The sequence below is a fragment of the Cibotium barometz genome, chromosome 19 (genome assembly GCF_041138505.1).
Source record: "Cibotium barometz isolate CiBa-2024 chromosome 19, ASM4113850v1, whole genome shotgun sequence".
NCBI classification, from domain to species: Eukaryota; Viridiplantae; Streptophyta; class Polypodiopsida; order Cyatheales; family Cibotiaceae; genus Cibotium; species Cibotium barometz.
The window spans coordinates 11007861-11017749 of NC_141064.1; the positions used below are offsets into that span (position 1 = coordinate 11007861).

Genomic DNA, 9889 nt, shown 5'->3' on the forward strand with positions numbered 1-9889 from the left:
TATATATATACACACACATTTATATAATAGAATCTATACACAATTATGTGTGTGTGTGTGATGTGACATGCACAATCATATATGATGCGTGTGGTTCTAGAGAGAGAGAGGGGGGGACGGCTATACTTACATACACAGTATTACACACATACGTATGTATGCATATATTTATACATATACATACTTTCTTTATCTATGCATGCATGAATACGAGAGAAACGAACACAGTATTTGCATATATTTATACATATACATACTGTCTTTATCTATGCATGCATGCATACGAGAGAAACGAACATAGAAGTGTTTTTTGCTTTGGTAATGAGCTAGCAGGTTTCCCCTCCCCTCCCCTCCCTCCCCCTCCTTCCTTTAAATAGCGATGCTTTGGAATCTAGCCATGAGCTCGCGAATTTTCTAATACGCTATTCTCTTGTCTGATTAACCCACCAAAATCATGGACAAGAAGCCTGTTTTCTCCATAGCTGCTTCTGTGATCCCAGCAAGGAAGCTCTGGTCGTTCATCATCTCAGAGCACCTCAGAGAGCATGTGAGAGTGTCCTACAGACCCTACTTTCCTCACATGAGAATTGGCATGGCATGCCTCCTCATCTCAATTATCTTCAATTCTGGTGTTATGAGGACGCACTCTCAGTTGGCCATCTGCATCACCTCTGCTTTCTCTCTGGCTGTCATGTGCCTGGGCATATATCACAGGCTCAGGCCCCCTCCTTGCTATCTCATCGATTTCTGCTGCACCGAGGGTGAGGGCAACACCAACGTGAGTGCAGAGAATTTCAACTATTTCTTGAAGACATGGAGGTCTGTCAAAGAGAGCAATTTGCTGTTCCAATACAAGGTCTTTCTCCGGTCTGGCATCGGTGAGGAGTCGTACGCGCCACCACGACTGATAGAGAAGGTTGAAGATGTTAACATGGAGGATGCCAGAGTAGAAACTGAGAGCTTGATTTTAAAGGCTTCCAAGAGACTCTTGCAGAAAACTTCAGTAGATCCCAAGGAAGTTGACATAGTTATTGTTAATTCAAGCTTGTTTAACCCTATCCCTTCATTAGCAGCATATGTAGTGAACACTCTCAACATGAGAAGCAATGTCAAGACCTTCAATCTGGCTGGGATGGGGTGCTCTGCGGGGCTTGTAGCCATTGATCTTGCCAAGGACCTTCTCAAAGTGCATAGGAACTCCTATGCCCTTGTTGTGAGCACAGAGAACATCACTAAGAACATGTACTTTGGCAATGATAGGTCTATGATGGTCTCTAATTGTCTCTTTAGATGTGGGTGTGCAGCCATCTTGCTCACCAACAAGCCGAGCCACCGAATCTGGGCCAAAATGCAGCTTTTGCACTGCTTGAGGACCAACCTTGGGGCTGATCAGAAGGCCTATGAGTGTGTCCACCATATGGAGGATGAGGAGGGCAAGCTTGGTGTTTCTCTCCAGCTCAGTCTTGTCGAAGTTGCCGGCAAGGCACTGCGGGCCAACATAACAAAGCTGGCCCCATTGATCCTCCCCTTGAATGAAATGCTAAAAGTAGTCGTGAATCTTGCGAAGAAGAATGTATTCAAAATGGCTGTGAAGGCATATGAGCCCAATTTTAAGAAGGCAATAGACCATTTTTGCATTCATCCAGGGGGGAGGGCAGTGATAGAGTCAATTGGGAAGGGGCTGAAATTGTCTGGGTATGATGTAGAGCCTGGGAAGATGGCCTTGAACAGATTTGGCAACACTTCCAGTAGTGGCATATGGTATGCATTGGCCTATTGTGAGGCCAAAGGGAGGCTGAGGAAGGGCAACAAGGTGTGGCAGATTGCGTTGGGGTCGGGGTTCAAGTGCAACAGTGGGGTGTGGAGGGTGATGAGGGACATAGAGCCATGGGATGGCCTTGGCTGCAATCCATGGCTGTCTAGCATCCACAGATACCCAGTTACAACCACTGTGGAGGAACATCATGCTGCATCTATTGGTAGCAACACCATGAATCAATCAACACCACCAACCGAGTCTCCCCAGCAGGAGGTCAAAGGGCAATTTTGAGAACCATGATGGCGATAGGTTAGCATCATCACCATCACCCTTGGCATCATAACCATCCTCATTGGCCTCATTAGCATCATCATTGTTGCTGTCATTGTTATTGTTACCATCATCATCCTCATCGTCGTCATGGGGCTAAAGGTTGAATATGGGAACCAAGATGGCGGCAGCGGTGGGTTATCATCATCAGCATGACATTTTGGATCTAAAAACCATGATGGCCATATGACCTAAGTTCATAATCATCAAGAACTATTGTAGATGGCACTGGCAACATTTCTAGTTTGACTCTTTGGTGGTAGCCATGGTAATTACTAAGGCTACGATACCCTCTTTTCTATCGTGTGTAATCTTTCTCTGTCCTCAACTATGTACCTACTCCATGGTAACTTTGCATTTCCTATGTTGCAATGCAGTCTTATGTCTGTCTGCTGGTTGTATTTATGTATATGAATATTGAGCACTTTTTTTTTACGAATAGCCTTGCTGTCTCCTACATTCTCTTCTGCATGGAACATTCAATAATAAAGTTATGTGTAGGGTGAGTTGTCAGCAGCAGGCCTTAAATTTGAAGCCAAAAGTAAGGTTTCATGGTAAATTTTCAAGCTTCATTTGAAGCCCATTTCAAATTTAAGCACTGAATTTGAGAGAGAGAGAGAGTCTTGTATCTATAATACCTTATTTGGTACCTGCTCCATGTGGTGGCTCCTAGCTGCCCCATGTGCTAGCTCCCGCTTTTTTCTCTTCTTTTATACTGTACTACTACTCTTCTATATACTATAGTATACCATTATATATATATATACACACACACACACACACACATATATACATACATACATATATATATATAATCTTATTTGGGAGTTAGAGAGAGAAAGAGTTGGCCAATTTGAGAGAGTTAGAGAGAACAAGGGTGATTGAGAGAGTTAAGCTAAGAGAGAGTGAATGTTAGAGAGAGAAAGAGTTGTTGCCCAATTGGAGAGAAACACAGAGACTTGGATAAAGTGAGAGTGAGAGAGAGAGAGAGAGAGAGAGAGAGAGAGTTGCCCACCAATTGGAGAGAAACACAGAGAGCGGTTATAGTATGTATGCTTCTCGTGTAAAATTTGGATGACAAGTTCTATCCTTCTTGTAAGGTTTGAACTTAAAAAAAAAATGGTTCCACAAACTTACAGGTATTGATCTGAGATGGTGTGAGTTTAAATCTCTCCCTCCCCTCCCCTCCCCTCGCTCCATAAGATGGGGTGGTTTGAGTAATGTCTCTTTGTATACATATATATATATATCTGCATATATGTGTGTGTGTGTGTGTGTGTGTGTGTGTGTGTATAATCTTATTTGGGAGTTAGAGGGTAGAGAGAGAGAGAGAGAGAGAGAGAGAGAGCATTAGGGGACATTTGGAAATATTTTGGGCCTTTTACTAATGAAAGTAATTAGCAACAGACTAATAGGAATAGAGGATTGTTCTCCTTTGAATATAGGGAGGGAGACTCGGCTATAGGGAGGGGGACTAGGCTTTCAGTACTAATAATTACACTTGTCTCTTTAAAAAAGTAGGGGGTTTAGGGTAAGTATGGTCCCACCATTTTCGTGGCTCAAAAAATCCTTAAAATTTTAAAATTTTTGAGATCTCCCCAAAAACCCATCTCAAATTTCATTGTAATCAAAAATTTTATTTTCAAGTCCGCTTTCCCTCTTGAACGTCCAAATTAAACTCTTCCTCCCTTTCTCTTCCATCTCTATCTCATTTGCCCAATCCTAATAAAACCATCAAAGCTCGAAACCCTAAACTTTCTCCTCCATCTTAATCTCCCTCCCTTCTCGGAGCTCCATCTCTTTCATCTTTAAGGTTCCCGTAAAGCCCTAGTCTACACATGTCTTTCCTTTTTACTCTAAACCTAACCTTTCTACACTAGCTTCCAAGAAGATATGGCCGCACCAAGAAGACCAAAAGACGAGATTGAGGAGATATCCTTGCACAACAAGAAGGACGATGATGGTGCTTGGGTGGGAGAGGCATTCGTAAGAGCGCTTGGGTTTATCTACAGCTTGCTGCAATCAGGCCCTCACCGAGTTCGACGGTGAAATGTACTGGAGCACCATTGGAAAGGTCAAGAATGAAAGGAACGTTGAACATAGGCTCTATATGGCAAAGGGATTTCTCTTGCCTAGCCCTCCTTAGCAGATCAAAGAGATGCTATGTGGCGCTAGGCTCATCCTTAATCTCCTCCAGCAATAAATCATCCACATCATCTGCACCATTATACAAGGGAGAACCCTTAACCTCCATCGCTTCTCTCATCCAGGTGAAATCCGTTCACCGTGTGCGATAAGGGGAAAGCAACAACGCAAGAATGCACCTATCATACTGTGGATAGTATGGCTATGGAAAAAGCTGACTCGCACCGTGGACGGTATGGAAAGCGAGAAAATTTTGAGCGGCGCAGAGAAAAGCAGAAAAAAACTTGCACCATCTTTATATAGGTCAAATAATAGGGCTAATGTCACATGATTGAGGATCGAATGCCACGTGTCGAAGGGCTTACATCATCATCGATTCAAGAATTGCCACGTGTAGGGTTGATGCAGTCAACGCATGATTGCGTTTTTCTCTATAAAAAGGAGGAATCTTTTCTTTTCCACGCTTTTTTCTTCCAAGGTTTTTTTCACAATTTTTCCAATTGCGTTTCTCCACACTTTGCTCGTGTAGCTCACTGAATCCATCCATCCCAACCCTTGTTTCAAGCGCCTGTAAATTTTTCTCTCTTCCCCTTTTCTTTCGTTGATTTCATTCATGGTGCGATATGGCAGTTCTCCATGTTTTCAAATCGACATATCGTTCCTGGACGGTTGGGTGAATTTTATTGATAAGTTCTCTCGGGAGATTAAGGATGAGCCTAGCGCCACATAGCATCTCTTTGATCTGCTAAGGAGGGCTAGGCAAGAGAAATCCCTTTGCCATATAGAGCCTATGTTCAACGTTCCTTTCATTCTCGAGGAGATTAAGGATGAGCCTAGCGCCACATAGCATCTCTTTGATCTGCTAAGGAGGGCTAGGCAAGAGAAATCCCTTGCCATATAGAGCCTATGTTCAACGTTCCTTTTATTGCTGGAGGAGATTAAGGATGAGCCTAGCGCCACATAGCATCTCTTTGATATGCTAAGGAGGGCTAGGCAAGAGAAATCCCTTTGCCATATAGAGCCTATGTTCAACGTTCCTTTCATTCTGGAGGAGATTATCAAGGACATCCTTGGAGGGAGAGTGGACAGACTATTGCAGGTTGGGCAGAGGGACCGTCTCTTATGGGTCCATTACGTATGTCCACATGTCAAGCCTCACAGTCACCTCGTCTTAGAATTCAAGCATGTTGAAGAGGTGCGACAATTACTCACATGATCAATATATCAAGATTTGTGTTGACATGTGCCTAGTGCATGGCAAGAAATACAGGTTGCTAGAATATCATTTTGGGTTTGTTGCCTATCTCTTTCTTCATGATGCTGATAAGGAGGATTACACAAAAGAGGAGCTCAAAGGAAGGACTGATAAATCAGAACAGTCCTTTATTTCAAGTGCTTAGTCTACAGAAGAGGTCCTAGACCTTGTGTTCGAGAAGGAGGAGGAACTTCTCAGCACAAATTTTGATGTGGCAGAGTTTAAGGCCTCCACCATCATTGATGAAGGAACGCCATCTGTCCATGGGGAGCGATTGAGGTCCAATTTTGTCATGCGCCTGGGCTACCGTCCTTCCTAATTAATGGGAAGTATTACCTCCTCCTCTCCCACATTCAAAAACTCTACAATTTTAGGGAGGATTACTATCTTGCTATAATAACAGACGGTTGTGAAGCTGCGTCCGGTGTTCTCGATGTAGAGAATGAGCATAAGGATCAATTTCTCGCATTGGACACAAAAGTGACAGAAAACTTCTTAGAGGCCCTAGAAGCAATGTTGTGTTTTAAAAAAGCCAAGGAGAATGAAGCTTCTCAGAGAGGATGAGAATGACAGAGAGAGATAGGATGAGAATGAGGATGACAGAGATGATAGAGAGAGAGAGAGAGGATGAGAATGACAGAGAGAGAAAGGATGAGAATGAGGATGATAGAGACAGAAAGCATGATAATGAGGATGATGGAGAGGATGAGAATGATAGAGACCAAGAGACTGCAAATGATGAAGAAGATGATGATGGGGGGGACACCAATACAACTGAGACAAGAAAAATAGAGAGCAATAAGGCAGAGAGTTTTGGAAAAATCCTTAAGACCTCTACCCCCGCTACTTTTATTGATAGGATTACAGTTAGATTTAGAACCCCACCCCCCAAAATCCCTTTATGTAGGCTTCTCCCAATAGAGGCCATAAGGAGACTATGTCCTAGTACTGATAGGACCTTGGGTTGAGCATTCAAGAATGTGGGTGGGTATCTTGAAAAAGTAAGGGGAAACTCATAGTGTCAATATTGATTTGGATGGAGAGGAGACTCCTCTGACAAAAGAAACAAAATTATCTTGGAGTACAGCATGGAAAGAGGTGAATGAGGCCTTTGAGGAGTCACTAAGCAATATGCCAGAATGGGGCCTGTTTCTTCAGGGCAAAATGATACATATATTGGATGGAAACAATCGCTACAAATATTGGATGGATCTTATTGATCGAGGTGAGCAATGTATAAACAACATTTTTTCCTATCTAATTTTATTTTCTTCTATACTTCTGCCTCTCAGAGTTTCCAAATGACATCTCTAAGCATCCTCTGGTTGGCTGTGACATTCTGAGAAGGCAGACCTTGGAGAGCTCATGTTCTCTCTTTCTAGATTAAATAAGTATATGTTCTGCATGTATTTTTTTTTTGTAATAGAGTACTGTCTTATTGTTGATTGTTTTTAACTCTATGTCAATATTGATTGCACTAGGTTGCATGACTATGCCTTTGTACCCACTACTTTTGGGGATCATCTTTTTCAATTAAGGAGAATTGGTGAGTCTGATAAGACCACCCTCTTGCAGGGTTGGATGACAAGGACAAGGCCTGGATGGAGAATGAAATGAAGAAGTGCCCCACCCGTGGGAAAAAAAGATAGTTTTCTGTTACCATTAACATATTGGCATGGCTTCTATTCAAGGTATGCAAGAGCAATGTGATGTGATCTTTTTATGTTCTATTCAAGGTATGCAAGAGTAATGTGATGTGATCTATTTATCTTCTATTCAAGGTATGCAAGAATAAATTGACTATGAAATGAATTTTTGTAGGATGAGATGGAGCAAAAAAGCAAAGACAGGGCTAAGGGCATGGATGAGGTTGGTAGGGGTAAGGTGATAAGAGAGATAGAAGTTTATTTTAAGAATAGGGTTTGGGAAGTATGCACGAATAGTAGACCCTGCCAATGGGGAGTCATATTGCGACAGAGGAGAACCTCAACATGATTGGGGCTACCTGTGTTAGGGATGAGGATAAGGCATACTTAGTTTGGATGCTGGATAATTCCCAAGCTAGCATTTGAGAGATAGAGTACTTGCCTAAGGATTTAAAAAAAGTAAGAGAGTGGCTGCATATATTTGTCTTTTGGCTGCAAATAAATTAGTATGGTACCACTCTTTTAGAGGAGATACAAAATGCTGATAGGATTTCCTTACCTTCCATCATTAATTCTTTTACAAACTATGTCATGTTTTCTCAATTGAAGTATTTTAAGAAAGTTTTCAGAGTCCATCAGGGGGATATAAAGTTTACCAATGATATAGACACACAAAAGGGGCTATGGAATGCAACACATCGAGTTGTTTATAGAGGTAATTCTATTATTATGGTCAATCTTTATTAGTTTTGGTTGTCCTTCCTATATAACCAGTTGACTTGTGTTTTTCTTTCCATTCTTGGATGTAGGTGGCTACTGCAAGAGGTGGTTACTGGTATAGTACAGACCATACCACCACTTGTGTTATTATGGACATGCGAGGATACTCCACATATATGCAGATCTACAACTAGGAAGAGTAAGTAGTGTTTTTTGTAATCATGGGTCATGATGATACTATCTATGTATGCTAAAGGTAAGAAATATATTTTCTAATTCTGAATGTTAAGATGTATGGTTGGCCTCTTTTGACTGTTGAAAAGACAAAATGTCCATGGTGGCTGGACATGGTTGCTGTGCCGGATGACGAGCTTCAATTGCATGAACAACACTTAGCTGTACTGGCTAGGATGACCCAAGTGGAGGGGTTTGATGAGGTGAGCATAAGTTATCTATGATTTTTGCATGATGAAATTATTTTGCGCTCAGTCTTTATATTGAAGATAAATTTGTTGAAGCATGCTCTCATTGTCTAGAGTATACTAGTCACTGCTCTACATGGCCTTGCTAGCTCTCATGCTACATCTCCACAAAGGTAATAATAAGAGAAGGCATTAATAACCCATAATCATTCATATTTGCAATGTTCATTAATATTTTTTTTTGCAGCTTCAAGAATAGTAAAGACATGACAACCACATCTACTACTATTTATCACTGGGGATGTAGCTATTTCCTTTTTGGCTATGCAGTTTCTTGTTTCTCGCTCTAATATCTATTCTTGGATGTAGCATTTTTTGTGGATATTATGTATTGGTTCAATTTTCAACCTGATATGGATTGGTATAGACATATCTTTTATATATTGGTTCAATTTTGATCCTAATATGGATTGGTAGACATATCTTAATATGTATTGGTTCTATTTTGATCCTAATATGGATTGGTAGACATATCTTTTATGTATTTTTCACATTTCAGCCTGATTTATAACTTTTATTGTAAGTCTTTGAATACATTGTCTATGTTGGTTGTGTATATTCAAGATAAGTGATATCAAGTATTTTATGTATTGGTTCTATTTATGGTGGATATGGCAAGTCTTTGGATATCAAGATGGTATTTATGGTGGATATAGCAAGTCTTTTATGTATTGGTTCAATTTTCAGCATGATATGTGAAGAGATGGATTGGTAGTCTGATTTATAGCTTTTAGCGTGATTACATCTTTGTATATGTTTTCTATGTTGATTGTGTATATCTAGATCAACACAAGTTTTTTCAAGGTAGTTTTTATGGTGGATATAGCATTGTGGATATGCTGTTTATGTATGAAGCAATCTATGTGTGTTATCTCTTTTGTTAACTTTTGTATTGTATGACATGTGTGACAGAGAGGTCAATAAACTTAATTCTATGTTGTTCTCGAGTAAATTAGCAAATTTCTCGCTTTCAGTAGACAAATGATATGAAGCTGCTCGTTGTTCTTATTGATTTGAGAATAATTTATATGTGTGACAGAGAGGTCAATAAACTTAATTTTATGTTGTTCTCAAGTAAATTAACAAATTGCTCGCTTTCAGTGGACAAATGATATGAAGCTTCTTGTTGATCTTATTGATTTGAGAATAATTTATATGTGTCACGGAGGTCAATAAACTTAATTTTATGGTGTTCCTATTGATTCAAGAAAAAATTATATGTTGGCTCACTCCGTGGGTGGCCACCCCCCTAGAGATAGGAACTTGCAGACTCAAAGGTGAAACTTCTCAAGAATATATTGAATAGCCCCACCACAACACACACCTATACCAGCCATGACTATAGGATCTTGAGAAAAGAGCTTCATGATCAAGCCTGCCAGCAGCAAGCTCCTACGACTTGTTTCACAGATTTCCTCTTCATCTCTTGGAGCACATCTTGATAGAAGTTCTCATAGTAGCAAGTCAGATCTTCACAAACCAAAGATATGTTCAGAGTTAGATCTTCTAACTAGCTAGCATCATCATCTTTTTTGAACATCACTATTTGGCA

The 9889-nt window shown here is 40.6% G+C and overlaps 1 pseudogene across 1 annotated transcript; it reads left to right on the forward strand.

The window, feature by feature from the left end:
- The first annotated feature begins 303 nt into the window (after window positions 1-303).
- Window positions 304-2524, forward strand: LOC147628224 (3-ketoacyl-CoA synthase 13 pseudogene; annotated as a pseudogene). The gene has a single exon (XR_015268070.1). The product of XR_015268070.1 is annotated as a 3-ketoacyl-CoA synthase 13 pseudogene (transcript).
- The last annotated feature ends 7365 nt before the right edge of the window (window positions 2525-9889 follow it).